Source organism: Podarcis liolepis (genome assembly GCF_965112155.1).
Source record: "Podarcis liolepis genome assembly, chromosome: 1".
Classification (NCBI taxonomy): domain Eukaryota; kingdom Metazoa; phylum Chordata; class Lepidosauria; order Squamata; family Lacertidae; genus Podarcis; species Podarcis liolepis.
The window spans coordinates 111,041,602-111,068,340 of NC_139554.1; the positions used below are offsets into that span (position 1 = coordinate 111,041,602).

At 41.7% G+C, this 26,739-nt stretch overlaps 1 long non-coding RNA gene across 1 annotated transcript in view; it reads left to right on the plus strand.

Moving 5' to 3' along the window:
* The first annotated feature begins 15,568 nt into the window (after positions 1–15,568).
* The window catches only part of LOC310704361, a 96,300-nt gene continuing 85,129 nt past the window's right edge, over positions 15,569–26,739 (plus strand). Inside the window, exon 1 of the long non-coding RNA XR_014524733.1 lies at positions 15,569–15,646. This is a non-coding gene — a long non-coding RNA (uncharacterized lncRNA). The remainder of the gene's footprint in view (positions 15,647–26,739) is intronic.

Genomic DNA, 26,739 nt, shown 5'->3' on the forward strand with positions numbered 1-26,739 from the left:
TTTGTATGCAGATGGTTCCAGTTTCAATCCCTGGCATCCCTAGGTAGGGCTAGGAATGCCCCCTGTCTGAAACCTTGGAGAGCTTCTGCCAGTCAGTGTAGACAATATTGAGCTAGGATGAGGCTGACTCAGTATGAGGCTGCTTCATGTGTTCCTATATTGCAATTAGACCATTGTACATTCTTATGTCCATGCAAGCGTGAGCGAGATTTGCAGGTGAGTCTGTAAAGCAGAAGAGGCAAACAGTTTTCAGAGGTGGAGGACTAAGGTGATGGAACACTGAAAATCCATCATCTTTATCACTTGCGGTGTGGCACTTTAACCTCACTATGTGGCAGTACTGGCATTTGTTGAAAAAATGAGATGAAGAGGTGGGAAGGAATCTACCTGAGAGTCTTTCAAGACATTGCTTGTGTTTTGGAGTCTATCGATTTTGATGGGTATTTTGTCACTGACTTTAATGAAGTTAAGACTCTGTCCGAGACATCTATTGAAATGCATTGCCCAATTCTCCCGATCAGTCTTCTGGTTCTCTTAAATCCATCACTGTTCCTTCATAGCCAGAAGTGTTTCGCTGCCTCATAAAATGGCAATGGCTTTTTGTTTGTTTGTACCTATCACACTATTGTCCAAGTTTTTGTCACCCTAAGGCAAAGCTCCTGTAATGTAAACTACATCTTTGAAAAAAAATATGGAACTTTTGGTTGGTGTTCAATATTGTGCTCAGTCCACTGATGGGAGAGGGAGCATATAAGCAGCAGCTTCCTCCCTAAGATATGCTTCTCTGTGTCCTATCCAGTGCTGGGCCAAAACTTGTCCTCGACAGCTTTCTCTCGCTATGAAAGAGGCTACCATTTTCTTCCCATGTCATCAGGGTGGTTGAGCACTTTGGCAATTATGGCCCTTTTTTATTTATTAAAAAACCTGCAGCCTGCTGTCTCCTTAAAAAAACCACACACAAAAACAAAGCAGTTTACAAGACCCACAGAACAAACCATATTATAAAAACTGCACGCAAAAAATAAAATCAACTACCTCTTACAGAAATACATTTTCGTAATTGTCTGCATAAGTCTGGTAGCATACCATATATTTTATTTTCAGTTAATATCTGTTGAAAGAGCATTTCACAGGATTGGGCCAATGACAATAAAGGTTCGGTTTCATGTTCTGGAGGAGGTATATACACAAGTAATCAGCAGTTACTGGGAAAAGGTCAGGTGGGCCAAAGGTCAGAATGAGCTTATGGACCTCCAGCAAATGGACTTCCAGTGACTTCTTCCATTCTCTCAATAGCTGCATGTGAACATGCAAAGCTACAGAGATGTAGTGATGTGAGAGAGACTCACCTGTTGAATTTAAGCCTGTTGGGGCACAAGGGTCCTGCTAGGGGGGGAAGGGGGTGAAAAGTATTGAGAGTAAGCAGGGGACAGACATAAGGGACTTGCGGTAAGATTGTTTCTCAAGTCTCTTTTTCTGCTTTTAATCTTTGGTCGTGTCACATGCTTGATTTGATAGGACTATTTTCCCTCAGATGTTATAGTAGCAATATCTTAAAGATTCCTTGGATATCTACAGCCCCTTGTTGAAATGCCATTATCTGGATTTTGTACCTTGTCTTTCCTATAAAAACATTCCTCCTACCCTGCTTTTCTAATATTCGCAGTTGCTGTTTCCCATTATTTCCATCATTCGCTTTTCATTCTCATTGTCTCTGCTTTATTAAGTTGTCATATTATTATTTGATCAAGTGTGCTCCCTTCTTTTGCACTCCAATTATTGTAACACTTAAATTCCCCTTGCAACTCAAAGGATATTAGTCATGAAACAAATTGATGGCCCAGCTCTCTATTCTGGGTTTACTATTGTGTGAGACAACTTTCATCTCTGTGTGCATCTGGCATAACCCACACCTATGAAATTCTTATTCCCCCTTCATTTCAAATGTGGCCAACAATATTGTTTTGAAAGGATAAAAACAGACCCTTCAGGTGTTGCTGGACCACAGACCCTCCCAATTCTGACCACTAACCATCCTGTCTGGGGCTGTTGGGAGTTGAGGTCCAATAACATCTAGAAGCCCATAGGTTATCCATCTAACATCTAGAAGCTCCCATAGCAGAATCTGGTTTTGACGGTGTGGAGGTGGCTTAAATAAAGTGGAGATTTTCCTTTGATGAATTGGTCTGAACACTAGTGGCAACAATTTGAATAGAGCAGCAAAGCATCATGTGTGTGGTTAGTATAATTTCTGCAAAAATAATTTTCGATAAAATGTTAACTTTTAATGACTTTGCCATCTTGGTTTTTGCCTGATTTTAAGCTCTTTTAATAGTCAAACCTACTACATTGATTATGTACCAAGACACTAATTTTACTGATTGAACCTTTTACATATCCCTTTCATCCTAGGCTATTTCCCCCCATCTTTGTTAAGAACATGTTCACATATTAGGGTGCAAGGCACTATAACTCCTATGTACAGCAGCGGCTTGTGAGAGCAGGGCAGAGGCAGCTGTGTCTTCCTGGGACAGGGTGAGGCAGCAGCAAGGTCGCACAAGCTCTCCTGGTTTCATTGTCTCATCCCATCCCTCACCCAAGGAGCATAAATTGGCACTGAGCTCCCCATTTCCTTTCCCCTCTCCCTCTCCCTCCTGGTAAGAACCTTTGCCTTAGAATGGTAGGATTCTGAAGACAAGTGTGTCAGATATTCTACTAGGACTGCTGATTGACCAAAACAATAATGGATCTACCTGAGTTTGTTTTGCCAGAATTCTGTTGCCAGATTTATTCATTTATTTATTTGTCAGAACCAGATGCCTGCTGCTTGTTTTTAGAAGTAAATATAGATACGTTGTTAAGTAAAAGTCAGTATACATGTTTGAATAGTGCAATAAGCACCTTTACCAGGGTTTCCAAAATTTGGGTCTCCAGCTGTTGTTGGACTACAACTCCCATCATCTCAAGCTGCCTGGCCACTGGTCAGGGATGATGGGAATTGTAGTCCAAAAGCAGCAAGAGACCCAGGTTTGGGAAACCCTGACCTATACAGTAGTAGAGCATGGAAAGGGATCCTGTGACCCTGAAGGTGATGATATGGACTACAGCTCCCATCAGCCCCAAGCAGCATGGCCAATCATCAAGGATAATGGGAGTTGTAATCCAACAACACCTGGAGGTTTCCACGGGAGCCATTCCTGCACTAGAGTGCTAGGTGGTTGTGCTCCATTTCCACACACCATTTCACAATGTAGCTAATTCACTGCTTGCAGCATCCCTGGTGGGTGAACATCCTGCCTCTGCTCAAGAACCTCTAATGAAGGAGATCTTGCCACCTACCTAGACAGTCTGTTCCACCATCTTGTGCAGTTTGTACTGTCAGGTAGTCCTGACAGTACAGGATTTCCTCAGAAGGTCGTCAAGGATTCTCAATGAGAGAATAAATCATAATGGACAAATTTTCTGAAAGACAGTTTGCCTGCCACTACAGTGGTACCTCGGGTTAAGTACTTAATTTGTTCCGGAGGTCCGTTCTTAACCTAAAACTGTTCTTAACCTGAAGCACCACTTTAGCTAATGCTGCTGCTGCCGCGCCATCGGAGCACGATTTCTGTTCTCATCCTGAAGCTAAGTTCTTAACTCGAGGCAATATTTCTGGGTTAGTGGAGTCTGTAACCTAAAGCGTATGTAACCTGAGGTGTATGTAACCTGAGCTACCACTGTACATCTTTTCCTCTGTGATTCAGAGCAAGAAAGGAGGGTCCGGCAAGTTCCTGTGTGGGCTTGCAGTCCATGTGGGTTGATGATCTGGTACAACAGGCCGAACCTATGTCATGTATGGGACAGCTGCTTCCAACTAAGTCAGACCATTTAGAAAAGTATTCCATAGTGACTGTAAGCTTCAGACAAGAATTTTCCACTCTACCTGGAGATGTGATGGGTTGAACCTTCTATGTGTAAAGTAGGTGCTCTCCCATCGAGCTACAACCCTTCCCAAACTATGAACTCTCTTTGTATGCTTCAGAGCATATCCCAGAATCCTCTGGAAGGATCTATAGTAGACATCCATGTTTCTCAACAGATGGGTTGAGAAAGTGTTCCTGAATGTAGGAAGTTTGAAAACCACTTCCTCAGATCTACCATGCAGGACAGGTTTTTGTTTCCCTCCCCCTAAAATTATGAAAAAATATTCTAACATAGTGTATTTAGGGAACTTTAACAAATGATAAGTGGGCAGAGGAGTTAAAAATAAGCAAGCTTTCTACTATAACATAATAAGCAGTAATGCAATGAATTTGTCATCATGCAAACTCTGAAACTTAAGGACATAATTATTTCTCCTTGTCTTCCTAATAAGTGGTAGGCATGGATAAATTCCCTTCTGAGTGTGCACTTAATCAGGGCAGCCGTAATTGCTGCTTTACAGCAGAAAATGCAGGAAACTCGAATACCATATATTGCTGTGAAAAGACATCATTCTGATTTCCACTAACTAAATAAATAGTGGAACGAAGATAAAGCACTCATCCATCTACCCAAATTCACTGTAGCTCATGACTCCTTTGAGTGCTTTTGAATGGTTTTGTTCAGTTTCCCCTTAGAAAAAAAACACCTCCTGTAATAAAATTACTGGGTATAAAAAGACATGAGAAAAACATTAGGTTTCAGGCAAACAGAATGCTTAAAGCGTTGCTTGCAAGGAATATGAAGTTGGGGGGGGGGCGACTCCTTGATCATGAAGACAGCTGCATCAAAGTATTGAGCTCCACTTTTCAAAGTATTGAGCTCCACTGCAGTTTTCCTGCAGTGTACCAAAGTGATATTACAAAATACAGATAATACCCAAGTGATGAACAGATCGGTCTATTTCCAGTGTGTGTTTATTTCACATGTGTTCTTTCATAAATCCAAACTGAACAATTTCTGCACACCCCCCCCCAGTATCAGTAGTTTTCTTTCTCTTAAACTAATGTTTATTTATTTGCCTCTTAACATATTGCTCAATTTTTCTGACCTCCTCTCAGATCCAACAAGCCTCCACTGTGCCTCATTCCAAAAGGAAGCATGAACCCTGAGAGACTGGGGTGGCACAATTTATTATTCATCCCCATTGCACTGAGTTTCCTTTGTAATGGGGTGGAATAAAACAATGGCAATGTACTTTCCATAATTACATAAGTTACATAATTTCACCATAGTGGGCAGGGAGACAAATAACATAGGTTTGGGGGAGAAGATGAACTAGGGGAAGAAAGATAAGCTCCCTGGTGAGAGGGCTTACTTTTTTGTGTATGGAAAAAAATGGATTGTATGGGGGGGGGGAGAGAGGTCTTTTGTATTCATTTTTTTCTTTGTGTTTGTTCTTTTGCCTCTCTACTTTCCTTTTTTATTATTATTTAGGGTTTTCTTTTTTCTTTTTCTTTAGATGACTTTGGCTTTTATTGTATGCTGTGTTGAAAACTTTCAATAAAATTATTTACAAACGAGAACTACACCATAAAATTCAGAGAAATGCGTTGTTTTGGAAGGTGCAAATTAGGCGGGTTTCTCTTTAAGTGCAAACCATCAAATTTCTCCCCCGTTCCTAGTTGTAAACAGGACTCAGTGGCTCAAGGGCAGTCTAAGTCCCACATTCCTTCCTACACATAACCTTCATATCTCTGTATCTACACATCCATGAAAAATTAAAATAGAAGTGGAGCCCTTCAGAAACATACAACAACTTTCATTTCTGGCCCACCTTACAGACGGTGCAATATTTGTAGTGGAGATGAGCTCCATGAGACATCTTCAAGGCTTTGTTTGTGCAAAGCATCACTGTGTCATCCTTTCTTCGCAGAACTTAGCCCATCTGGACCTACTGCTTTCATGCTTCCAGTCAAGTGATTTCCCCCTCCTCCTTTCCCTGCCACCAGGATAATATGAACAGACATCTGTGCCAACTTTGAAAACAAACAAGCATATGTTCCATCCCAAACAAGGATGCATGGAAGCATTCAAATGTACAAATGCTTCATTTATGGCTGAATGAAAGATTCAAATCAAGTAACTAATAATAACAATATTGTAGCACATGGATAGCTCCTGGAACAAACTGGATGCATTTGGAGTCAAAACCTGAACATCTTCCTTCCTGCAGAGAAGCAGGAAGTACAAACAGTGTTCCAGGATACCCCGCGGTCCCTTTGAATGTTACTGGAGTCCTTCATAGAGAATAGTAGCAGTGGCAAACAAGATTCCCTGCAACTGAGGTCACCAGCTCTTCTTCTCTTGCAGTCTGCATCCAGCAAGGCATGCATGGAGTGTGGGAAGAATTCTGGGAAAGACTTCCAACTCAAGCAGCTCAGCGGTGAAACTCGACACACTTTACATGGAACGAGTTGTGTAACCCTTTTGGAGCATGCCTCAGAGTCCTTTGCTAATGTGCTGCGGTTCTGTGCCAGACATGCAAGGATTCCTTGTCAGCAGTAGCAGGCAGAGGGGTGGAGTGAGGCTGCTCACCTGACCTCTGGCCATTTGGATCGCTGCTGCTTACGGGGAGGCAGAGGGGAACAGGTGAGGGAGGTGTGGGGCGAATGCACCAGTGGCCAAATTGAATGGCTTCACCCCACTGCGCCATCCACTCCTCCTTGTCAGATTCAATGCTCTTGATAATAGGAAATTTGAAAACCATGCCACTTTAACAATTGGCACTCCGACTTGCTTTCTTCCTTCTCTCCCCTCCCGGTTCCTTATTGATTTTGTGCTGTCTTTTAAATTGTAAACCTGAGGGCAAGGGATTATCTTGTAGACCACTTTGTCTTTTTGATAAGGAGTGGAATAAAATGCTTTATATTAAACCACTGATATGCCCTAATGAATGAAACCACACTGAACCACCCCACATATGCCATTAACATGGAATAAATGAATGGTCATTTAAATGTTTGTTCCCAATTATCCCCACACTAAATATAAACACCTGGATGAAGATTTATCTACTTATATTATATTATATCTGCTCATGAACTTGCTCCAAGCACCAAGGACTAAAGTGACCCAGGGTCAATTTCATGATATACGCAGTAATATTTTACTTTTCAATTTAGTTTTCAGCATGCACAAAATGATAGGAGGACTGAATTTAAGAAATATGCTTCTTTGTATTTGGGGATTCATAGCCTTAATTTGCTAATATTTGGACAGCTGGTAGGCTATTCAGGGAGATATTTGCAAACTGTGAAGCTACAATGTTATTTAGCACCATTAATGATTTATATGAAATTTCACAGATTTGGCTACTTGTTACTTATTAACTCATTAGATGATAAAACAATGGTTCCTTAATTGGGTTTAAAACTGCAAACCTTGGACAGCTGATGAAACGTTCCCTCAAAAGTGGGGGGGGGGAGCAATCACAGAAATATAAATAGGCATGGTTAGAGGAACAGAGGGTTGTAAATTCATTGTGCAGTGATTTGAAAACATATATAGCTATAGATAGATATATGCTATAATCATCCAGTGCCTTCTTAGTGCAAATAACCATTCTGAATCACTATGATACATAGCATGATGCCTATACATGAATGCAAAGCTTTCCATCTGGATATGGGTGGTATGGTTGAATTTTTCCTAGACAGCATGAAATGCTAGTTTACTAGTGACTTAGTTGTGTGTGTGTGTACGGAGTGGAGAGCTCCTTGGGGTTCTGATGCAGAAAAGGATATTTTGGATAATTCTAAGCATTACATCTTGCATGCACACATCTGCAACACACAAAAATCACACCACACCAAACCCAAGTCATCTAGCAATAGCTCCACTTTAACAAATTAAAGCTATTATACATTTCCTCTTATTTTCTTAATACAGCACTAACATGTTGCTGTTACCATCTATAATGCTTTTACAAAGGAGTTTTTCTCTAATCTTCCAGTGAGACAAGGAAAGAGGATGGGAATATGTAAATAGGCAGAAAGAGAAAGATCTATTCATGCAATTGCTACATTTTTATCCACCTTATCTTTGCAAACCCCATGTATGAGATTTCCAGTTTCAAGTGCTTTCTTGTTCGGGACCAGTTGCTGGCAGCCATAAGTAGGAGATTGCTTACGGACTCATGACATGCTTGCAGGCTTCCCATAGGCATCTGGTTGTCCACTGTGAGAACAAAATGCTGGACCAAAGATGACTTGGAGTTATCCAGCAAGGTTCTGATGTTCTTATGGCCAAGGGGTGGAACTATAGCAGTGGGGTGGGATGGGGTGGGGGGGGGATGAACAATGTTCTCCAGGTTCACCTCTACCAGGCACACCGACTTGGGTAGGTGATAACAGGGCTGATGTCCAGCACGATGCCACAATATCACGACGTTGTATTTGAATGTTGCATACAACGTCATGATGCCCGGATGCTGGACACAGCATTGTTGCACACACCATCTGGGCATTGTGCGGGAGCTCGGTTTTCATGACTGGCAATGCTGGTGGCTTCTCCTCCTCCTGCCTCCACCAAAAGGAAAAGGATGTGAAAGGGTAAATGGCTAAGGTCAATAAAGGTAAAGGAGATAGAGTAAATAGCTGCTGTCATCTCAAAGCAACGGTAACAATAGTAACCTCTCTTTAAAGCAACAGTAACACATTACTTAAGTTTACATGCATGTTGCATATTGTCTTTTTAAGTAACAATAACCTATTGTTTCTAATAGTAAGCCAAATTTATTTTATTTGCAAGTAAACCTGCAAGTAAACTTGTTATGTTTTGTTTACAAAAGGCTTTAATAAAGCTTGACATCATTGTTGAGCAGGAAACTCCAGTTTGTTTTGTCCCATGCCTACAGCCAGTCACTGTATTTGGGAAAAACGGGTCAGAGGTAAATAAAAGTGCCTTAAAATAACTGGTGGTAGGGGAGCAGAAAATGATAAAGAAACCAAGTATTTGGTTTAGCTGAAGGTTTAAAGTGGTGGCAAAATTAGTTGGGTCAGAAAGCACCAGGGCCACAGTTCTCGATAAAGTCCAGGCACTAATGGGATAGAAACTCCCTGTTGTCCCACCAGAGCCTCTGCAGGATGCGATGCACTTATGTGCAAGCCATCCATCAGAATCCCTAATTCTTTTGCTTCTCAGTTTCTCAGACATTCCACTCGAGCACGGCATATGTTTCCTCTGTACAGTTCCTCTCTTTTCATGCATATTTTTAGCATTTGTGCAACATGCTCTCAAGTACAGCAAGTGGCTGTGTGTGTGTGGCTGGGTATGTCTTTCATGTGATGCTTCCAGTATTAAATACTCCCCAATTTGCTACCCTGCCAAGAAATAAAACTTGGCACACCTGAAACGTGCAGCTGGCCGCCCTGTTTCTTTGACTTACCTTTTCAATTCACTTCTTCAATTCTGCCTTGTGCTTTCTCGTCTCTTTTTAAAAATTATGTCTGCTGGAGAAATCCGTGTGGTGGACTAGGGAGTGTTTGTCATTTAAGAAGATGCTGGATAGTTAGATTTTTTATTTTATTTTAAAGAAGATATTGTGTGGATTCCCAGGCAAAAGAAAAGCTCCAGAGGCTAAATATGTCCTTCCAAGCCTCTGTATCTGACCCACAGGACTCTTCCCACACCATATACTTTCCACAGTCACCTCTGTCTCCCTCACCATCCTGCTTTGCACCCTCCAGGTGATATTTTGCCTTGCTGGAATGTGTCCTTGAACTTGGATAATGTTTTTGGTTGCCTGGATGGAGGAAAGAGAGGTATGTGTCTAGAAACTAACCTATTGCACAAAGGTAGACATTGCGTTTGTTGCTCTGTCCATTTTTGCAGGCGGCCCCTGGAAGGTTGTTTCACTTGGGGCGAAGAAGGATCCTTCACCCTGCTATTAGGGATGCCCTCTTCTCAGTTTAAAGGACTAGGTTGATAAATATTGCTAGTGGAATATTTCTTTCTGATCTGGTCCGTGTGTTGGGGTGTGTGGGGAGTTAGGAGAGGCATAGTACCTCTGGTGTGGGCCATGCCATGCTCTTTCTGGGGTAACTTGTCCACCTTTGGACACCGCTCTGCCCTCAGCTCTCACCTGTGGCTCCTAGAAGCTGTCAGCATTCAACAGCCGAGACACTGGTAACAGCTTTGAGTGGCCGACTAAACCAGGTGAGGGTAGTCAATCTGTAACAAACCCTCGTGAGTTAGGGCATTCCCCTGCATGCAAAGACAGGAGACGAGACTAAGAGTGGGTCCCACGGTCAAGAAGGCATTTTCTGCATGTGCTGAAGAAGGAAGTGAGGAGCAGATGGGGCTCATCAACCTGGGAAGGTAGCCCATCTAGGAGAAGGAAAACTCTGGTCCTAAACCTCCACTGCCTCGTGGAATGTCTTCGGGAGAAGAAAAGGCTATGGAGTAAACCCTACACAAATCTGGAGTGGAGTCTCCAAGACAGTTGTATGGCACTTTGTACACCTCCTTCTGGGACGCGGGTGGTGCTATGGGTTAAACCACAGAGCCTAGGACTTGCCAATCAGAAGGTCAGCGGTTCAAATCCCCGCGACAGAGTAAGCTCCCGTTGCTCGGTCCCTGCTCCTGCCAACCTAGCAGTTCGAAAGCACGTCAAAGTGCAAGTAGATAAATAGGTACAGCTCCAGCGGGAAGGTAAACGGCGTTTCCGTGCGCTGCTCTGGTTCACCAGAAGCGGCTTAGTCATGCTGTCCACATGACCCGGAAGCTGTACGCTGGCTCCCTCGGCCAGTAAAGCGAGATGAGCGCCACAACCCCAGAGTTGGCCACAACTGGACCTTTTCACCTCCTTCTGACAATTCCTGCAGCCAGGTTGTTGCCAAATGTATTGTTCTGCTTTCTTTTGGACCACATTGGAGGGCGGGGGTGTCTTGTCATCTGGGCAGCCCAGGACCTCCATATATACTGCCCAGGCTTCCACCTTGGGGAGGTCACTTTGTTGCCACTAACACAGTGGTTTGACTTCACCCCTGGAGGCGCTCTCCATTGTCTCTTGAGACACAGGTGCCAACTAGGTCCTTGTGTAGAAATAAATTCTTCAATGCAAGAAGAATAAGTTCTAAGGCTTTACTTGCAGAAATTCGGTTACGAAAACAATAAATCTGTTACATTTGTCTTCGTCTTACAAAGTCCTTGTACACTGATCCCAGCGTGATGACTTCAAAAACCTTTACAGAAGAAAATATAGCTAGCTAGATAAAACACCAGCTCCATGGAAGCATAGAATCATAGAATTTTTGAGTTGAAAGGGACCCCAAGGGTGACCTGGTCCAACCCCTTGCAATTCAGAAATCTAAGCTAAAGCATCCATGACAGATGGCTGTCCAACCTTTGCTTAAAAACTTCCAAGGGAAGAGAGTCCACAGCCTCCGGAGGGAAACCAATACCAATAATGTATTAAATGTATTTAAAATACTAATAATGTATTTAAACATTCTTTACAGTAACTTGGATACAATGCATTTAAAATATACAGCATTTTATGTAATATTAAACATAATTTCATCATAGCAAGAGAGAATCTTGGGATGAGCCAAATTTTTCAAATGTGAGATGTATTCTATTAGGGGATCCAAGGTCCCCCTTCTAGGATGCAACACACATCCCATTTCATCACTAAAGTCCCACACGTAGTAGCTAACCTCATTCACAACAGTATTCAAAAATGATCAGGGTGATGATTATACAATATCTAGAACACGCTTAAACATGCTTTCAATAGGGAAGAAAACCCTGCTTCCTACATAAAAAAGAACCATTGTATTTTGACTCTTAATGTTTCAGCTGACATGAGAGCTATAACAGATCACAGCGGAAGAGAGCAAAACTGAAATGCATCTCCATGAAACACACATAATAAAAATGTTTGTAAGCAAAATAAGGTCTAAAATAAAAGGAGAATAGATAATAGGGAAAATAATGTGATACTAAACCATCCTTCTTTTGCAGCAGCCACAGCTTCTAGTTTGGAAAATTATATATATATGATATTAAACAAAACTATTACCAAATGTTTGTTATGTCTCATCCCTATAAATGTGTTTGCGTATATTGCTGGTATCATTCTGGTTTTTCCTATTTAAAAAAATACATTCTTCCTTCACATGATCTCAGCTCTTCAAAATCTCCCATGTTGTAAACCCAGTTTCTGGATGCTATGAGAGCCACAAAACTGCTGCCATTGTGCGTTCCTTTCTCATTTGCGTAGACAGGCGGAGTCCCCAGATCCCAAGCGGTCCCCCCCGTCATGTGTAATAATGACTCAAGACAACGTGCTATGGGATTAAATTGGCCACAACTTTATTAAATTTCAAATGTGGGTAGACCTTGGCTCAGGCATTGGGCATTCTCCCTCCCCAGTCTCCAGTGTGTGTGGGGGGGGGATGGGCCGGCTCTGGAGAACATATGTTCAAGCAGAGATAGCCACCCCCGTTACGCCGCCGCCACAGGGGAGAGCAATGACGACCTTTCGGCGTACGGTCAAAGCCTCCCTTCAGAAACCCCTTTAACGGGGAACCCTGGTATCGCCGCCGCAAGAGGAAGATGGACTAAAGGATTCCGCCCAAGGCCTGATACCGCCAAAGTTGTGACGTTTTGCTACGGGAAAGGCGAAACCTGCCAATGCAGGGAAATTCCTTTCCGGCCCTTTAACAGCGACCTTATCGTAGCAGCGCCCGCATACCTGTGAAGAAAAGTTAACCTGCAAAACCTATGAATAAAAGTTAACCTGCAAAGGAAGACATTAACTGAGGGTGGGTAGGGTGGGAGAAGCTCTGGAGCCAAGTGAGGATTCCCAGGTAAGATCCTCCCTCTATTGTGTGGGCAGGTAATCCCTCTCCCTACCTGGCCTGGTCTCCTTGGCAACGCTTCCCCCAGGTGGGATTGGACAACTGACTGAGGTAGGCGGGGACCTCCAGGTATCTCACCTGAGGGAAGGCAAAGCCAAGCCTATGCTGATGGGGCCGCTCCAGATCCAGGGCTGCGCGCGTCCACGCAAAGGGCGCCCCCCGTTTTAAGCGTGGAGCGGTCATTCTTGCTGGTAATGAATGACTAAGCATAGTGTTATCTAGGGATAGGTGAATCTGTCGATTTCAATTTCTCTCAGTTATTCATTTCCCCCCAATATTTCCTCTCAGCTTTTATTGTCAGTGTCTGATACCTTCAAGGTTAGATTACTGCAATGTGTTATATGTAGGGCAGCCTCTAGAGTTGGTTCAACTGAAGCAGAATTTGGCGACCACTGGGGCAAGGCCGGTTGGGCATATTACACTGATCCTGGCAGCCAATTAGTTTCCGGACTCAATTCAAAGTGCTGGTTTGGACCTATAAAGCCTTAGACAGCTCAGGACTGCAATACCTCAAGGACCGCCTCTCCCCATAAGAAATGACTTGGACCCTGCGATCGTCATCTGAGGCCCTCCTCTGTATGACATCTCCATGAGAAGTCAGTGGCCTTTTCTGTGGTGGCTGTCTGTTTAGGGAATGCTCTCCCCAGAGAAGCTTGCCTGGCAGCTTCATTACATACCTTCAGGAGCCAGGCAAAAATGTTTTTCTTTTAACCAGGCCTTTGACTGATCCTGTGTCCTTTTAAATGTGTTTGTGGGAGGAGGGTTATTGGATTGTTTCTGTTCTTTTTAAAAAAAATGTATTTTGTGTTATCATTTTGTATTTTTATGTTGTGGTCCACCTTGTAGTCTTTGGATGAAAGGCAGTATACAAATTTCAACAACAACAACAACGATAATAAGAATAAGTAGTAATAGTAGTTGTCTTATTACACATTTGATGTTATCACATGGTCCATTTCTTCAACACAGTTCTCTAGGAGGGAATAATACAGAGGGCAAGCATGTTGCATCATGCTTGGTGTGATACTAGATATTTTGTCCTCTCTTGTGACTTCTGCTGGCTGAAATTACTCTTTACATGGCAAAATTAATTTTCTGCAACATCCATTTTCTCTCTTTTGTTTCATTTGGTGGGTTTTCACATCTGCTACATCTCTTCAACAAGCTGGTGAAACAACCTTCCATGGCCTTATTATATAACTAGCAAAAGTTACTATATTTGGAATTACATTTGTCCACAACATTTGCTGCAGAGAGGGCAAAATTATGTGTTTTTATTATTTCATGCAGTTTATTTATACTCCTGTCAAGTGCCTTGGTATCTTTTTGCATATACTATCTTAATCTAGCCTATAAGCAATGAAGAAACTTGTGCAAGGCAAGTTTCAGCACAGAGGTTTTAGCAGTTTGATAACATGCCTTTAATAGATAATGTGTTGGCTTGTTATAAATGTCACTTTGAAGTTCTACATATTCCAGTTAGTCTTACTGAAATTTGAGCAGGCTTCTTTTAATGAAGTATTATGGAATCTAGATATTAAACTTGAACTAGTGGTAATTTTGGAAGCAAAACTGAGAGAGATAGATAGATAGATAGAGAGAGAGAGAGAGAGAGAGAGAGAGAGAGAGAAGGAGCGCAAAGGTAGCCTTATAAATGGTTGAAATTGACTATTCAGCAAATATTGTTTCAGTGTATTGTTTACCGTTTATGAGAGCTGGGCCTTGTGCAGTATATCTTGCATATTAGTAGAGTAAAGGTCAAGCAATTTTCATTTTGCAAGGAATTTTGTAGATAAGCAGGGTTCCTAATGGTTTCCAAGAAGGTCATTTAATAATTGGGCTGTCTTCGAGACTTATCTTGCAAACCTCAAGGAGGGGAGGAGGCGGTGGTTAATTTCTGAAGTGAGACGCCAGGGTTCCAAGCAACCTTTAAGCCACATCCTCTGACTTGCCACCCCTGACCCGAATCTCAGGTGTCTGTATAGGTGCCCAGGCTTATTTGTGGAAAGCAAAAGACATTCCCATTCAGAGGCATTCCTCTCTTACTCTAACCTGCCCCACAGGGTTGTTGAGGATACAATGAAAAGGGAATACTGTACCTGCCACCTTGAGATCATTAGGGGAATGGTGGGATATAAATATGATAAATTAATAATATGATAAATGTGGTATGCCCCTCCCCAAATAACCTAGTCAAGACTTCAAGAGGGGGAGCTTGCATGTGGTAGGAAAGTAAGTAATTCTATGTATAATCAGGAACCATTGACTTAAGAGCCCCAGTATCTTTGTAGAAAGAGCTGTCTATTTTTTTTCTTATTAGCATACCGCCACACGTTAACAATTTCTGGAGCACCCTTTACATAAAAGACACCTGCTGCAAAGGGGGAAAAAATAATGAAAATAACGACAGCACATCCCCTAATTATAAAACGAGAAGTCTTTCTCGTAGGAAGTAATTAATGCTGGTTAATTATCTGATGAGGCTTACTCAGATTTTAGGTGTTCTAAAAGAAAAGAGAAAAACAACAAATCACCTCTAAAGCTAACAAGATCACTGCCTTATTAAAAATGCATTCATTACTGAATTTTAATGGTAACATTTGTCATGTGAAAACTTCCCGTTCTGACTCGTCCTCAAAACTAGAGCTATTAATATGAATAATGCCTATTCAAATTACTTTTAAATATTTAAAACACTCTACTGTTTAAGCCCTTGCCATATTTTATTTCTTTGCAGGGCACAGGTATTGTAGCTGTAAAAGGTGAAAAATCAGTGGATGAAGTCAAGTATTAAGAGAGTTCTTGAAGTAACACAGGTAATTCAAAGTTCACAATTCCATTATAATACTAATGGGCATTAGATTAAAAAAGATCAGCTTGTTTCTGAGTTTGGATAAGAACTGCTAAAGCTTTCTGCTACTGTGGAAAGGTAGCAGAAAGGTGGAATATATATGTTTTGCTGGTCCTGCATGGAGTATAGCTTTGCGAGATGCTGTGGGTGAAGGCGCTTAACTCAGTAGTAGAACATCTGCTTTGCATGCAGAATGTACCAGAAATGGGGTTAGGAAGGTGAAAAGTGATCTTAGTAGTTGCATGAAGGGGAAGCTCTAGGGAGTTGACATTGGGGAATGGCAGGGGGGTTGATGAGTGGCACAGACAGGGACACAGCCCCTAGGAATATATATTTTCTCTCTTTTATTTTTTTATGATCACCCATGTTCATTAAGCTAACATCTACATTGTACACCTCTTCATTTTGAGTAGAGTGATGTTGTTCTAAATTATCCTTCTTGTGCCTCAGATCTATCAAAGAAAGTAGGTAATTCTTAATTTCTGATGTGTTTGTGCTACTAAGATGTCTAGAATTCCATTTAGAACCAGGGACTCAGCTCCATTAGTAAAGAAACAGTGACTTGAATGCGCTATAAACATGCAACACTAGAAGGCGCCATGGAGCAGGAATTTTTAAAGCACGGTTTTCCATAGGGATTTCTTTCTTTTGTTATAACAATCTAATTTCTGACTTATTTATAGTGTGTTTTCCCCCTATGTCTAGAGCTACCCCAAGTGACCAATTTCACCGATGCTTATATGTTAATGTTTCAGTTCAGAATTCCACTTCACTTTCACCATTATGTTCTTAAGGTTGCTTTCTGTTTTGTGGTCCAGGGAGTAACATCTGTGGCTGAGTTTTACCATGTGATATTTGTTCTTTTCTTTATCTGCAAAAGTGCTGATTGGAGCTCTGCTGTGTTGAATTAATCTAATGCATAGATAACTGTCCTAAGAAAGCCTGTAGATATGAGAAACTTGAACTTTATCTGCTAAATCTCTGGTTCCTTACTGGGAAAGTAGAAAATGCCATTTTAGATGAGACCAGTGATTCAAATATAGTTACGCTGAAATTAGTAGCAGATGCTTCAGTAACCAGGCGTAAAAAATGACATAAGGGACAGATTTTTGGAACTAACTTTCTGTGGGGGATTCCTCCTCCAATCCTATTCCTTCCCAAACAGATTTGATTGATTCTACCCCCCTTGAAATCTTTTGTGGGTTTTAGTATCATTTACAGTAAGTCCCAAAAAATAGTAGCATGGATTTGTGGAGGGGCAAGCGTAGAATACAGGTGGACTGGCATGAGGGCAGGTGATAGGAGACCATTCAAGAACAGCAGAAGATTCTCCAGGTGTTAAGAGCATTGTTTGCCTGAATGACTACAGTGAATTGTTATGAGGTTTGGGGATGTGGGAGAAAGCAAGCAGGAATGGTGTGGCTCTTTATTAGAAACCAGTAGTTGTGCAATAGGATAGAATCCCTGAGGGGTCTCTTCTGATGAAAAAGAGAGTCCAGGCAGCTGGAGGAGGATGAATGCCTTCTCTCTAAATCAGGGAGGGGGAAACTGTGGCCTCTGGCTGTTGTTGGACTTCCATCAGTCCCAGCCAACATGGTTAATGATAGAGATGGTGGAAATTATGGTTCAGAAGTACCCCTGCTCCTGCCATTGCTGCCTGGTTCATGGGCCAAGTTAATGATGTTGCACTATGAAGACAGATCCTGTTTACAGTTTAAGCACTGCTTCCCTGCATTTCTGTTTCAGCATGGGGGAAGGGGGGAAGCAACCTTTGTTGATTCCCATCTGTGGATATGCACGTACATACTGAAATACTAAGGGCCCAGATTTTTGATTATTTTTTTTTGAGATTGTATTGGAAAACAAAGACAGGAGAAAGTGGTTAGGTATGTGCGCTGCAAACCACTTGGAATTTCATAGGTCAAAGCCAATGTCTGGAAATTGTCGCCAGAAGGCTACTGGAATCCATTTGAAGTGCAGACCCTGAAGTCAAGGAGAAATGTGCTCCAGAAATCATTCCTATTAAGAGATGGGCGGCCAATTCCCCCCACTCCTCAAATCATTTTCAACTTCCAGCAAGTTATCAAGGGCAGCCTGAAGCATGGCTTATTAACACTAGTCCAGCCTCGAGGCTTCAAAGGAGATGGTATGTAAGTTGCCACAACAAAATCTCAAAGGAAAGAGGCAGAGTCTTCTCATCATACACATTGCAGTGTAAAGTGCTTCTGGCCTCTACTGATGCCTAAAGCTCCACTAGATTTAGAAGAACCTAAAAGCTCTGATCTTGCACACGGGTACATGAGGGAAAAAGTTCAGTTGAACTCAGCTGCAGTTTACTCCTGTGTAACCACATACAGTATGGCATATAAGCACATATATCGTATTGGCAGCAACCACGCAAACAAAACCCTCTTTTGTTTGGATTGACGCTGTGCTCTGGAACGTTAGGGTTTACCGCTGTTGTTAACAAACCACCTATGAAATTCTGTTTACACTTTTACTGCTTGGGAACGGACAAACAGATTGCGATTGATCAAGACCTTTTCTAGAAGAGTGGCTTGAAATTGCCTCCATGAACAAATGCAAAAGGGTCACAAACCCACCTGGTCTGCTGAACTTAATCAAGCATATTTGTCTTCCAATGCCTGGTGTGTGTGTGTGTGATTGGGGGCTACTGTCAATCCACATATGTCACTATGCAGACACCACTATGATGGCCTGAAGGTGGCTCAGTTGGTTAGAGCATTGTTCTGATAATGGCAAGTTTGTGGGTTTAATCCAGCTGCATTTTCCTGCATTGCAGGGGGTTAGACTAGACAATTCTCTGGGTCCCTTCCAGAGTTCTACAGTCCTATGTTTCATTCTATGATTCTATAATGCCAGAAGCTGCTATGATTCCTTGTATTCTATAAGCAAAAAAAGAAGAAAAGGAAAAGGAAAAAAAGAAGAAAAGGAAAAGAAAAAAAGAAAAAAGGATATGATTGAGGTGCTAACTTTGCACAGTTAGTTAAGGAGCTTGGAGTATTTCTGGCACATTGTTAATTTCCAGTCCAAAGTCTAGCTTTCCCGTATTCTTAGAATTTTCGCACTATGCCAAAATAACTAATAATTAGCACACTAAACCCATTACAAACCTCTTAACACCAGGCAGAGAATACTTACGAATTCTCTGCAACAAAATACAAAACCTACTCATTAGCAATTATATTGAACGGTTTGCTTCCAAGATGCCACAATGCAGGCATAATTAGCCAATTAAGGAACAAAATAAATAATTATCAAATATAAAAGTGAAAGGGAGAGTGTGGGCAATTTCCCTCTGGGAACATAAATACATTTCCAAGAGTCCAGGCAACATTGGCAGCCCCTTTCATTGTGTGAAGCATCATGCTGATTTTTTATTTTTTAAAAAAATAATAATACAGATAATTCTGTAGATGGATGAGAATTTTCTCTGCAGCTATGGGGCAGGAATATTTGTGCATGCAAATAGCCAAATGCACCAAGATTGGGCATGTATAATTTATTGGACTGGATCCAGATGAAATATGAACACTGATTTCCATGGATCTACTCTTAAGCACGACTAAATCTGGATCCAATCTATTACTGTTGCTATTCCTTCTTAAACATGTTTCCAATCACATGGCACTGAAGTTAACATACAATCCCTTTTTTTAAAAAATCCAACAGATAAGCCAATGTTTGTATTTTACTCTCCTCCCTGGAGACTAGAACTGTGTTCCCATGGCAGTTTATTCCTTTCCCCTGATGTTTCCCTGACTGTAAATTTCCACATTATGTTTGAGCTTTCACATGACATAGTGTAAAAAAAAACTTCTGAAAAACTAATTGAAAATAGCTCATGTTTAGTGCTTATTGCCCTGTTATTTGATTCCAGGAAAAAAATAATCTATGAATGTACTTCTTTCCAAATGCCCAGACCTTTATTCTGTCTCCTCCCACCCAGGTGTTGATCTTGGAAAAGTCACCCTGATTTGACAGATGTCATAAACTGAACCTTAACCCAGGATTGCCCCTGCCAAGCAATCAGCCAGCAGATGGGTTAGATGATTCAGGATACATACCCAGTGCCTACGCCAAAGCCTACTGACATCTGTAATCAACCAAGTTGTGGGTTGGTTAATCCTAAGATGGTTGCCCTGAGTTTCTCACATCTCTCGTGCTTGAGCCCCCACTGCTGGTGGGCTCACTGGGCTTGGGACTGCAAATCACAACTGGAAAGAGGGGTAGTTCTATGAAAGAGCACCCACCTTGCATTCTAAGGCACCCAGGGTTTATACCCCTGGCATGCCCAGGTAGGCATGGGAAAGGCTCTGTCTGAAGCCCTGAAATAATAATAATATAATAATAATTTATTATTTATACTCCGCCCATCTGGCTGAGTTTCCCCAGCCACTCTGGGCAGCTCTCAATTGAGTGTTAAAAACGATACAGCATTAAATCTTAAAAACTTCCCTAAACAGGGCTGCCTTCAGATGTCTTCTAAAAGTCAGATAGTTGTTTATTTCCTTGACATCTGATGAGAGGGTGTTCCACAGGGCGGGTGCCACTACTGAGAAGGCCCTCTGCTTGGTTCCCTGTAACCTCACTTCTTGCAGTGAGGGAACCACCAGAAGGCCCTCGGCGCTGGACCTCAGTGTCCGAGCTGAACGATGGGAGTGGAGATGCTCCTTCAGTGTAGACAATGAAAGTGTAGACAATACAGAGCCATATGCACCAATGGTTCTGCTCAGCCCAAGGCAGCTTCCTATGTTGCATTCTTAGAGAGAGGCAAGGTGACCAAAAAAGAAGCTTTACTTTGTACCCTCCCAACATTTCTCCAATGAAAATAGGAATGTCCTATTCAATAATAACAATAACGATAACAGTAATTTTATTTATACCCCACCCATTTGACTGAATTGCCCCAGCCACGCTGGGTAGCTTCCAACTTATATAAAAACATAAGAAAACATTAAGCATTTTAAAACTTCCCTGTACAGGGCTGTCTTCAGATGTCTTCTAAGGGTTGCATAGTTACTTATTTCCTTCGCTCGGGAGTCGTATAACCCCATACCTGCCAACGTTTCTTCAATGAAAATAGGGATGTCCTGAGGAAAAGTCCTGAGATCAAATCAGAAACTGGGATGGCTTTTGTAAATCCAGGACTGTCCCTGGAAAATAGGGACACTTGGAGGGCCTGTTGCTTGGATATGCACCATCAAAACCCATTTAGAGGGTTAGGATGGTTGAAATGGAAGCCAGCCCCACAGTGTCTTTTTCTTATTTCTTTTTCATACTAGGCAGACTTAGCAGATGATATTTTGATTTAACTGTGGGTGTAAGAGATTTTCCCTAGGCTCTCTCTCTCTCTATATATATATGGTGGTTATAGCTCCCCCCCTTTTTTTGTTGGAAAACACGCTGCTTTGGGGAAGAGTCAGGAAAGCTCTTAAAATGCATGAGGATTATTTCTATGACACATTCTATACAATAGACAGCCTCAAAATATGGTAATGCTCCTAACTTCCAATGTTTTTACAAAAGCCTCACTGTTGTCAAGCGGAAAAACGACAGTTTTTAAAAGAACAAGAAAGCGGATTATGTACAGACTGCCAGCATTCATCTGTGATTTGTGTGAAGGATTTATAATGGCAATCCTTGGATTGCTCGCTCTGGAGAAATGAGGCTGCACATGGGACAGGGGGGTTGAGGGCCGCCGTCTCTCTAATCTAAGTTACAACCGGATTTTTAAAAATGAAGATGGCCTTTGGGTCTTGATCAATCCTGTGGAATAGGATAGTGCTTTTTTTGTTTTTTTAAAGAGCATTCACGTTTTAGTTCTGGTGAGAGAACTGGACTAAAATTAACAGGCATCCAACTGGATAATAGAAATTAGTTTTCTTCTCTGGCTCTGCACTCTTTTAGTAAAATGATTAGGAATGGCAGAGAAATTCAATTCAGTTCACATTTAAAGGTACATCTAACCAATCTGCACTTTCTGAAACAATATGCAAAGGGGAACACAGCCATCCTTCAAAATCCATACTTCTCTGTATCTTGAATTAAAGCTATCCAGCCAAGGAACATGTACAGAATGCATCTACTAGGCTAAAGCGTGCATAAAAATGCATATATTTGGAAATTTGCTTTGTAAAAATGTGTGTATCAGGAAAAACCCGCAGTAAAATGTGGATGAATCTTGATAGAGACTTTTTTTTTAATGCAAACTGATGTGGAAATGTGGAGAACTGAATTTATGATTTGAAAAATGAGATTCTTTGCTGTGTGGGGATCTCAAGTGTTTTTTTAGATCTGACCTTGGTAGATCTCCAAGCTGTTGACAAATATCATGTCAACAGTTTGCTTTTGCTTACCTTTGCACTGCTAAATAGGTCAGGGATACTTGTGCATTTGTTAAATGCATTGCTGTGGAGGCGATGACTTGGCAGGGAGCATCTCTGATGAGGCAATATTGTTGTGCTCCTGAAATAGTTTAAAGGGCCAATACTAGAAAACTATAGACACATCTAAGGTTGCAATTATAAGCATACTGTATTTACCACTAAGCAAAAAACCCTTGATGAAATTGATTCTCGAAATGATGTGTTCAGGACCGTGTGGTAAGAAAGCAATATTGCTTTAATCAGTTAACATTCACCTCCAGTAGACATGCCTGTTCAGATGTTGCTGTCCTTGAGAATGTGACCACCAAATGAAATCTGGACATGTACAAGAGGTTTGAACAGCGTAGTGAAAGCGGCAAATTAGTCATCCCTTGGATATTTTATGGTTTTTCTGCAGCCTTTGACCTCTGCTTGAATGAAATAATTTAAATGGAAATGGACCTCTTAGCACAATATAGCAGCCGGCTCTAAATGAAAGGGGGAAGAAACCTTACATTTTTGGTGTTTTCTTTATCTTGCAGTGACATTCGGGGATTGAACAAAAATGGCCAATTCAACTAATCCCTAAGGAAACCTTACGAAAAAGACAATGTTGTGCAAGGCTGCAGAAAAATTGGCTTGCATCTAACCAAAGGCACGTGATAGTGGGCTTGTTTACTGAAAACTAACACAGGATTGTTAACTTTGTTTTTGTATCTGTGTCTTCAACAGTATATTTTTTAAAAAAATATTTAGCAGGGTATAATGTTTATTTACCTGCTAATTTTCCCAATCAAGCAACTTTTAAAGGGAAAGGAGTGGATTGAGCTCCAATCCCACCCTCATGTCAGCTGGCAATCTGACCCCAACAGAATATTTAGGGTGGAATTCAACAAATGTACCCATACTGAATATTTAGAGAGGAATCGTTCCATCAGCACAAGCATTTTTGCTTGGCAGACAGAACAGATGTTGTGCCCTCCAGTGCCCCCCATTCTGGGGGTTCTCCTATCCCAAACAGATTTGGGAAGGGCACAGCGGGTGCATGCATGGGGGAAGAGGAGGGGTGAAAGCCCCACTACACTAGTGGGGACTCATTGCACTGGCTCCTGCTATTGAAATGATTTAGCTACATCTGACAAAGAGGCAATAAGGTATTAACTGACAATTGCAAGGTTCCCACATGAACAGCTGGAACATCAGTATGTGTGCATGCATGAAGGGGTTCTGTACAAGGACCAGTTAAGCCACGTAAGTTTGGGTGGGACTTGCCACTATGATGTCACCTCTCATGCCCATATATGCACGTTCACTGAATACATTCTGATTGATTAGAAGCTAACTCATCATCAGAGGAATCCTATGCAAATTTAGATTGCTATACAATGGAATAGGATTGCAAAGGGTGCAAGGCCATTTGATCCCTGAAAAATTGCACACTTACAAAATCTCTTGCAAAAGAGGAGCCCCCCGCCTTTGTCAGGATCACAAAAGCCTAGAATATAGGACACATAGACCGCAGAGTTGTAAAACACCTCCTTTAGTGAACAGTCACATACAGGCTTGGGATGAAGTTATGTGCAAATGTACACTTCCCCTACCACCTGCTTCTGAAGGCTCATTTCACACTTAGAAAGCCAGGGCTCTGAAACAATCCCCAGTTTACCTGCCATGAAAATTAAAGCAGCTTTACAGTGAGCAGCAGCTATTGAATCTGTGCTGCAAGCAAAACACAGAAGGTCACAATTCTGTTTTGCAGACAGTTCTAAATTGGCATTCAGGAGACCCGTCTTCCTCACATCCACGGCGACATTTAACCCTGTGCAAACAAGGTCTGGAGTCTGACCGAGAACTGCATAGAAGGTGACAGAAAAACGTTATGACCACAGCTACTGTCTCTCCCCGCCCCCACCCAATATGGAACTGAGTGAAATAATTCTCCCTTAGCTTTCACTACAAAATGTACCGTATGTGTTTTGAAAAAGATTGCATTGCTAGTCCTGAGAATTGATGCCTATACGTATATATGTTCCTCTCAAGGGCTGCTTGCAAATCAGTGAACTGCTGGAGGCAGCTTCTCAGGGGAAGGTACCTTCTGGCCTTAGACTGACCTCATCCAATCAATGTGCCAATTGGAGCTTCCAGACCCTCCAAGCTGTCCCGGTTTCTGATTTGATAACGGAATGTCTCAGTTTTCCTTAGGATGTCCCTAATTTCATCGGAGAAATGTTGGAGGGCATGGAGTTATCCGACCCTCGAGCCATCTGCAGGCAGCCCTGTATAGAGAAGTTTTAAAATATTTAAAGTTTTAGTATGTTTTTATGTATGTTCGAAGCTTCCCTGAGTGGCTGGGGCAACCCAGTCAGATGGGTGGGTTATAAATAGTAAAATGATGTTGATGATGGAATAGGACATTCCTGTTTTCATCAGAGAAATGTTGAAGGGTATGATCTTCTTGAGCGGCGAGGAGTATTAAGTATTTCCTATTTCAGTTTAACCTTGCTTGCTTGAACAACAAGGTCGTCCTGAGCTCTGGTGTGTTCCTGTATCCTTGGCTATTCTTTGCTCATACCTCCTGGTTTGTCCCTTGGTCCTGAATACTGCCTTGGCCTGTGACTCTGTCAGCTCAGAATGCTGACGGAAGAAGCAACTTGGTGGCGGTCATTGTTGCTTATTGGGAAGAGGCAGAAGGGAGACTGGTTGGTGCAAATGTACTAACAGAATTGCTGGGTTGGCTTTTCCTGTGCGCTGGATGCTTGGAGCAAATTTGTATATGAAGAAAGGCACACAGTGCACCTTTCCTGGAAGTTTACCATTTCAGAATACAGTTTTGAAATGGTGAGATAAGTGACACACTTAGTTACAGGCTGCACACCAAAATGAATCACCATTGATCTATTACAATATTTGCTTGGTGGGAGAAAAAGCATGGAATCCTGAGAATAGTTAGATCTACCTGATTTCCCATTTGTCAGAATGCAGCTTTCTGGAGCAAAAGTTTACTAACTCCCCCCCCCACTCCACCTTTCTTTTTAAAATGTGCTTTACCTGATCAGTTGACCTATCTTGAAACTTTTAAAAAAAGAATCTGGATAACTTGAAAGTAAGTAGAAAGAGAGATGCCATGCTGAATGTAACTTAAATTGATCACATTGACCTTTATTTGAGTTCTCTGCTCCAGCCAGGGGAAGCACTGTAAGAGTTTAACAATACAACAAAACCAGCTGGTTGTGTGTTTTTTTAAATTTTTATTTCATATATATGTGCCACTTTCCCATCAATTAGGTTGAGCTCCAAGCAACACATCAAAAACTTAACAAGTAATAGCATTCAATATATAACAGTATCCACCGGTAGTGATGTTCATACAAGGATGGTGTCCCAACATCCTCCTCTTCCATCAGCTTAGGTAAACACCAACATTACTTGCATTTTGGCACTTATCCAGAAAAGACTGGGAAAATCTTTTTAATATCTGATACTAATGGTTTGCTTGTGATTTTAACCTTGCTCAGGGATATTAGCTCTGTTTCACTTGTATTGCATTTCCATTGTTTGAAATCTATATTTTAAATGCTGTTTTATACCACCTCAACATCCAATGTGAAAGACAGTACAGAAATGTTTTAATAAATACAGATAACTAATAAATAAAACCCTAGGTTTTGTTACTCTTTTGCTCCCTGCTACCCCAACCCAAAAATTCAAAAATACTGTATCTGCTTAAAGAAGTAAAAGCTTTTGCAGAACAGAGTCCTGTTTCCCCCTTTGACCCTCTCTCTAGCTTGCTGCATTTTACAGACTCCCACTTTTCCTCTCTAGCTCACATCACAGCAAAACTCTAAAACTCAGCTTCAAAGGCTTTTGTCTTTCTATCTAATTCTGAGTTGAGGGAGGGGCTCCTCCCATTTGCCCTCTGCCACAGAGCCACTCTCTTTGTGCCCCTAACAACCCATCTTTAGTGGGTCATTACCAGGGCAGTCTGGCTATTTCAGCAATTGAATTCCTGGATCCAGGAATTAGAAGTGGGGAAGAGGTAATAATTCAGCCTAAGCCCTTCCCTGGGCAATTTCCTGGACACAAGACCCCAGCCTGGTTTGTGTTTTAACATGCTAAATCCAGTGTCTGGCACCCAGGAATTAGAAGGGAGGTCCAGGCACCCCCACAAACTCATAGCAGTACATTTTTGCTCTAAGCATTTAAATTATGACAAATAAATAGACAGAATCAATTATACTCACAGCCTCACCTTTTTTTGTCCGCCAAGAAAAAAAGACGGCAATAGATCAATGATGAGTAAGTTTGGCAGCTGACATTTAACTAAGCAGATGGCTCGTCTGATAATTTGTTAGACCTTCTTTGACTTGGGCCTTCGTGTGAGACCTTGAGAGACCTCCACAGGCAAGGATCAATCCTTCTCATATAATTACTGTTTCCCACTCCAAGTCCTTGGCATGTTTAGATTTAAATGTATTGTTATAGTTGCAGACATCCAATTTAGGCTCACTGGCCTAAACTTGTAAATAACAGGAGAGCCATGTTATACGTGGCAATGCGAAGTAGTACATGCAAATGTAGCATTTGCAGTTTTCTCTTAATGATGCCAGTCTGTTGATTGGAGCAGTTAAACTGAAGATGAGTGGACAGGAGAACACTCATCAGACTCCTG